The sequence below is a fragment of the Saccostrea cucullata genome, unplaced genomic scaffold (genome assembly GCF_032062105.1).
Source record: "Saccostrea cucullata isolate Sc308-1 unplaced genomic scaffold, CSIRO_AGI_Scuc_v1 ctg17942, whole genome shotgun sequence".
Classification (NCBI taxonomy): Eukaryota; Metazoa; Mollusca; class Bivalvia; order Ostreida; family Ostreidae; genus Saccostrea; species Saccostrea cuccullata.
This window is the reverse complement of record NW_026940121.1, coordinates 2303-9897: the sequence shown is the minus strand read 5'-3', so window position 1 is coordinate 9897 and position 7595 is coordinate 2303. Positions and strand designations below refer to the sequence as shown.

Below are 7595 nucleotides of genomic sequence, written 5' to 3'. Positions count from 1 at the left end.
TGTTACACAAAAAAATAATCATAAACAAATACAAGTAATCATCGAAATTAACAATATGAAATAGTTGAATAACTTTCGAAACAACCTGTAGCAAAAACCGCTATTATAAAGTATGATTACAAAACAGAAACTAAAGATCGATCGTTCACGTGAAATCGTTCATGCGTAGCGCTTAACTAAGTTCTTACCGTTACGAATGTTAAATATCAAAAGTTGACAATAAAATCAGAAAACTTACAAACATTAAAGGTCCCTTGGACACAGATTTTAAGTTGATATTTTCTCATTTTTTCTGTATAATATCACGAATTATATCTTTTAATAGCATTTCACACAAAAATTAATTAAAAATCTTTTTTCATTTAAAAGTTATTAAAACTTTAATTTTTTTGGCAGGTTTGATTGACACATCCTTGCACTTTCACAAATTTTAACTTTATTCTTAATCCTTAGGAAAAGTGGCAATTTTGATGTGTTTTAATGAAAAATATTAAAACTTTTATCAAGAAAATAATTTCATTCAGAGTAGAAATGTTAGAAAGCAAAACACCTTCACAAGTATCGTCATTCCGAACTAAGAGATGCGTACAGAGTTTAGCAAATCGAGCACACTCGTGTTATGTACACAATTTTTGTAAACAGGGCTCGAGTTCTGTTATTGTTTATGTTTACAATTCACCGGGTGCGTTCAATCGTCACAGTCTGCTTACCACAACTGCACAAACTGACAATATATTGTGTGTTTGTTTTGCTTTCGAACGTGTCTACTCTGAATTTTCTGGATTATAGTATTAATATTTTTCATTTATACAAAACGAGATTGCCACTTTTCCTAAGGATTAAGAATAAGATTAAATTTGTGAGAGTGCAAGGATATGTCAATCAAACCCGCCGAAAAATTTGAAATTTCAACATCTTTTAAACGAAATAAGATTTTTAATTAATTTTTGTGTGAAATGCTACTAAAATATATAAGTCGTAATATTATAGAGAAAATAATAACTTCAAATCTGTGTCCAAGTACCTTTAAACTCCATAGACATTGTTTACAAAGTTTGTAAAATTTAAATACCTTCTTTGACTAGACAGTTCCAAACAGGGAAAATAATTCATGAGCGGTAAAATTAAATTGCCAAAAATTTACAAAGATAGAAAAATTGAAAAACAGTATTTCGTAAATATTCAACACGGAAATAATTGCTATTAATGTTATTATATAATTTCAAACATTAACTAACATTTAAATGAAAGAAACAATTTATTATAACTGATTATTTGTAAGCATTTCAGATATTTCAAAGTTCAGTGAAGATCAAATGAACTAAGTAATTTATCCTAATTCCGTATCAAAAATACTTTAGAGAAAAATCATAAAAAAACATTATGTTAAATTAATTAAAATAATTATAATGAAAATCAAAATTAAAGTTTAGCTTAACATTTGAATAAAAATAAAACACAAGCTTACCTAAATGGTAAAGAGAAACAATTCCGATTAAAGTTGATGTTTATTGTAGAGTCACAAGATAGAAAGTGAATTTGCTAAATTCACAATCTATCCGGACTTACTTCGGAATTGAACTCTTGACCAATCAGGATGCTTGTTACAAAAAGTAATACAGGTAAGTCGGCAGTTTCCTTTTTATAGGATTGACACTGATTACTTACATTTTCAAAGAGCCGAAAGGTGATGAAGTCAATTAGCTAAATTTCCGTTCTAGTTTTAAATTCTCTGAATTCTAAAACTTTAATGTAACATACACATCTTTAACGGATTTTGTAATTGTAAATTATTTAACAAATATATTTTGGGATTAAAACGCTATGATAGATATCTGAACATTTAAGTTTAAGACATTTAAGGTACTTTATTTCTTATTTTTTCAGCTCTACTGGTCAGAGACCAGAAGAGCTTATGGGATAGTAATATCGTCCGTCCGTCTGTCTGTCTTTAAACAATTTTTCGAAATGCTTCTCCTCTTTCAGCTTTTGTCTGATTTCAATATAACTTTGCACAAAAGTTGACTATACTAAGATACATAATTCTGTCATCGGTTTATGATTTCGATGAACGGTGTTGACGTGGTTACTAAAAATAGACATTTCTGTGAAATGCTTTCAAAATGCTACTCCTACAGTTTTGGTCTGATATCAATATAACTTGGCACACAAGTAGACTACACTAAGATACATATATCTGTGCATCACATCGGTTTTCAATTTCGATGAACAATGTTTTGAAAAAAGAAATTTCTGTGAAATACATTCAAAATGCAACCTTTCCTACAGTTTTTGTCTTATTTCAATATAACTTTGCACACAAGTAGACTATATTAAGATACATAATTCTGTGCATCGGGTTTTTGATTTTGATGAACAATGTTGCCATGGTTACTAAAAATAGAATTTTCTGTGAAATTCGTTTAAAACGCTATTCCTCCCACAGTTTTGGTCTGATTGCAGTATTATGTAGCACACAATTAGACTAAACTAAGATACATAAAATAGTGCATCGGTTTTTGATTTAGATGCACAGTGTTGCCGCTATTACTAATAATAGAATTTTCTGTGAAATTCTTTCAAAATGCTACTCCTCCTACAATTTTGGTCGGATTTCAATATAACTTGGCACACAAGTAGACTATATTAAGATACATAATTCTGTGCATCGGTTTTTGCTTTCCATGAACAGTGAACGGTGTTTCAAAATGAAGTGGTTATTTCTAAAATCAGAAATTTCTGTGAAATGAACTTTGCCGTGGTAACTATAAATGGAAATTTCTGTGAAATACTCCTCCTACAATTTTTGTCTGATTTCAATATAGCTTGCCACACAAGTAGACTAAACTCAGATACATAATTCTGTATATCAGTTTTTGATTTCGAATGTTGCTGTGGTACTAGTAACTAAAAATAGAAATTTCCGTAAAATAATTTTAAAATGCTATTACAAGTACAGTTTTAGTTTGATTATGATATAATGTGGCATGCAGATACATATAGACTACACTAAGATACATTATTGTCTTTATTGTTTTCTTTAATTTATTTTGATGATTGATGTTGCCATGGTAGCTAAAATTGAATTTTATTAAAAGCTACTCCTACAGTTGTAGTCTTATTGCAATATTGCCACAAAAAGTGACTTAATCAAGGATCATTATTGTATTTATTGCTATTTTAAATTTTCAAGTCCCAACTGCTACTCCTCTTTTCCATATATATATTAATATTTACATTTCCAGTGTCTCCTTACGAGATAAATTACAAATTGTAAATCACTAAATGTACTTCTTCCCATCAATGTATTGGCGCGGTTCCAAAAAAAAAAAAAACTTGCAGGGCGGAACAAACAGCTAGACAGAAGCAGGACTTGGAGCACGTGGATTGACGGAATCAAAGCATGTAAATATAAGGAATAACTGTCAGATTTTTTCAATTTTATGACGATGTTCAATCGATTGGCTTGCGTGATAATTTTATGCTTCGGCGTTTATGCAAATTATCACCAAGCCAATCGATTGGTACTCAAAGAAATCGAAAAATTTTGACAGTAGGCGATAATAATATAGGAACCAGTAGAATATCATTTTATTTTAGAGACTTCTGGTTATATCGTTTAATAAAAAGCGTTTCTTACTCCAAATGTTATAACACCATTTGCTTGACCCAATTTTGTATTATAAGCTAGATTATGAAAAAGATTTCTGTATAAATGTAATGGTTTGTGCAAATGTAAACTTTTAATATAACTGTTTCTATAATTGAAAATACCATAACTTTGAGATGCATAAAATGAAAATTCTTGCAAGTTAAAGATTTCATTTCAATTTTAAGCATCTAAAAGCGTTTTGAATTAAATAAAAAATAAAGAGTTATTCCTGTTTGGATGCAACTCATCAAGTTATTTATTACCAATACATTCGGCTCCCTTTTACCCTTTCAAAATGTCTTGACCATTTTGAACCGTATATTGGTATTTATCGCGATTTTTGGGTCGCTATAAATTGTGTGTGTTAAAAAGATAAAGGTTTGGAATTCTTACACTGGTATTTAGGTACATAATATAAATACCAGAAATTGACAATGACTTTATTCTCTTTCAAACTTATAAAATTATAGAAAGTCTAAAAATGTTGAACACAAATATTTATAACAATGCACATTGCGTGGGAAAAAAAATTTCAAAAGGAGAGCGAAATTCTCGATGTTTTTTGTATAAATTTAACAATTTTTATCAACTGTTTCTTATTTGTGGTTTTAAAAATTCTCAAATTTATATACATTATTCTCAGCATAATAATTAGATAAATATAATGATATTTGTTTTAATATTGTTGTCAGTACAATCTGAATAAATAATGAAACGGCAGGGCCGCTTTACAGACACACAAGTTACAGAGTCAAGGAGGAGAAGGAATACCAGTTATCTCCGGTTTTATTAGGGGGCCTGAGCATTTGTTTACAAAAAAATTCTCAGAAATTTCAATGGTAAAATATCAAAATATTTATCAAAAGATAATGTACTTTTGAATAACCTGTAATTATCAGAGCTTTTGATGAATTGTACATTTCACTATACCATGATTGTTTAAATTGATCAATAAGTGTATGATATACTTTGTTTTTCAACCATTTGACATTAACTGTATTACAATTCCATATATATGATAAACCACATTCATTTAAAAATTTTTGTACAAATTTACACCATGGTGTTTCAATTTGGTATATATATTGATATACAAGTTTTGAAGATACCTTTGAATTGTTTGATGTTATCAACTTAGCCCAAAAAGTAATCATTCTAACCTTAATATTAATCAACAATGGATATCCGAATTCACCATATACCATATTTTCTGTGTCAGATGATTTCACATTTAAGAAATGTTTACAAAATTTAAGGTGTAGTTTTTCAAATAACAAGGAGTTATTAAAACCCCATGTTTCACAACCGTTGGGAAAATTGTTTTAACAACTTTATCGAAGAGGTCAAGCTTACATTTCAAAGATAAATTGTGGTAGCACAAAACATTTTCAAAACATTTTATTGGTGTTGTAAAAAGGTTTTTTCGAAACATTTCAGACTAAACATTTTTAAAACATTTCTAAAACGTTTCCTCTTCTCTTTATAACATTTTAAAAACATTTTTAAAATGTTTTCAAGAAGCTTATGATTAAATCCTTTTGGAACATTTTTCTAAAATATTTTTGAAACGTTTTTAAAATGTTTCAAAAGGCTTTTTAGCTTTCAAATATCAAAGATTTTTATATTACGTTTTAAAAACGTTCTAAAAACATGAAATGAAACATTCCTTTTCCATAAATCTGAAACATTGCATGAATACGTTTCTGAAACATTTGGAAGGAACGTTGTCAAAATGTTTTTGAAACATTCTTAATTCATTTAAGGAACATTTTTCTTAAAATTATTCTAAGGGTATATGTATAGCTTCCAAATATTAAAGATCTTATAAAACGTTTTAAAAACGTTCTTAAAACATGAAATGAAACATTCTTTTTCTGTAAAACGGAAACATTGCCTATACGTTTCTGAAAAAATTGTAAGGAACATTTTTAAAATATTTTTAAAACATTCTTAATATCGCTGTTAGTCAAAAACATTAAATTCCGGATATTTTTCGGCCTAGGCAGTAAAAATGTTTATCTAAAATATTAACTAAAATAATTATTTTCACTACAATTGAAACATTTTAATTATAGTTTTTGTAACATTTTTGAAAACATTTTCAAAATGTTTCTGAAACATTTATGTAATTGCGGCACAATTTAAATTCATTTATTAACTTTAAGAGTATGTTGTGAGAATAATTTTAGAACATTCAATTTAATGTGTTTTCCTTTTTTAAAGACTTCATTTTTCATTGCTGCAACATTTTTTAATGTTATTTTCAAAATGTTCTTAAAACATTCAAATAATGTATGATTGCGATTTTCCTAAAATTTAGTTTATGAAGAAAAAAAAAAAGAATATATAGAAAGAATAGTGTTGAAATGAGGAATTGTAGTAATTTTTTAATTGAAAGATTTTTTCCGGTATTTTATAATGATTTCTAGTTTTGGCTTATTGATTAAACAGACATATATAAAGTCCTTTAATTAAAACAAATCAAAAAATCAATAAATGAAAGGATAGGCAAACACAAAATTTAAAATATAAGTAAATGTATAAAATCATAAGCATTTGATAAAACTCTTAATGTTTTTTTTAAAATGTTCTTCATCAAATCTGTGATCCACTCCCAGGATTTTACTCTGAGGCATTAGATAGGGATTGGCACACTGGTCAGTTTCAGTGTCATGATAACCTATTATGCAATTTTCCTGCTGGGCAGCGCGTTACAGAGTATAGTGGTTTGCAGCTTATCTAGGCCAAATTTTGAATTCTGGTAAACAAGATGTGCGCGCTTACTCCGTGCCGGTTTGAATGAGAAGACTTTGCACCATAAAACCACAATAATAAGCTCGGGATTTATTAACTTTGAATGGTAAGAATTATTCCTTTATCATAGACTTTAAAAGATCATTTAAAAATGACTTTTATACTACCAGTGCATGATCAATAACTTTGTACAAATGTATGTAGCATTAAGAAATGACAAAGCGTTAAGGTTATACACATGTATTTGATTTGAATATCTCATTCTTAAGTCAACACAATTATATACTTGATTCAAGTATTCGTTGTCTTTGTGGAATGTTTTAAAATCATCAAACAATATATTGATTTAAAAATGAAATTTCTTTACAGCATGGTGTTGATTGCATCATCCGTATTTTCAAATTCCCCCATTCAAAAGACCCGCCTTTGGTGAAGCCAAAGGTGTACGTAAATACTATTACTCTTCAAAAATATTATCATAGTAATTATTTTTCTGTTTTTTTTTAATGCAAATGAAGAAAGAACTTAAATTTGATATAATTATTTAAAATATTTTTTGTATATTTTCATTGATCATCTTAAGATACATTAGATGTAGAACGCTGATACAAACACAATTTTCCTTATCTTTACAGGTTGTGCTATTCGTTCCGAGGGGCGGATTCCTTATCAGCCTTTTCAGTGTATGTGATTCTAACTAAGTCTTATAGATCCGCCGCTCTGTTCGACCTATACTGTGAACATAGGATTTCTGTGATTCTGTTCTTTTAAAATTCAGTGAATGGATTAGACGCCGTTTTCACCCTTTAAAAACCCGGTGACTTGAAAGAAAATAAATTAAAACTTGTACCGAGAATGGAATTTAAATGTGATTAACATATTGAATATGGGTTTGTATTAAAGGTTCAAAAATTCAATATAGTTTGTGTTTATTTCATTTAAAATATAAATATATCATTATTTAATGAGAAAAGTAAAATTTCAGTAAAAATGCTTTTGTAACCTCGACGTGAATGTTTTGAAAACGTTTTAAAAAACCAAACAAATTAAGCGTGAAAAAAAAAATTCGAAAATGTTTTTGTTACATTTTATAACAATGTTATGATAACATTTGTTGAAATATTTTGTAAAATGTTTTAAAAACATTTAAAAAACCATACAAAATCACGTGATTACAACATTGTTCAAA

General features: G+C 28.2%; 1 long non-coding RNA gene across 1 annotated transcript; it reads left to right on the top strand.

Moving 5' to 3' along the window:
- Nucleotides 1–5831: 5831 nt before the first annotated feature.
- LOC134254843 (uncharacterized) lies at nucleotides 5832–7318 on the top strand. The gene is made up of 3 exons (XR_009989391.1): nucleotides 5832–6512; nucleotides 6776–6849; nucleotides 7042–7318. It is a non-coding gene; the product is annotated as an uncharacterized LOC134254843 (long non-coding RNA).
- Nucleotides 7319–7595: the final 277 nt, after the last annotated feature.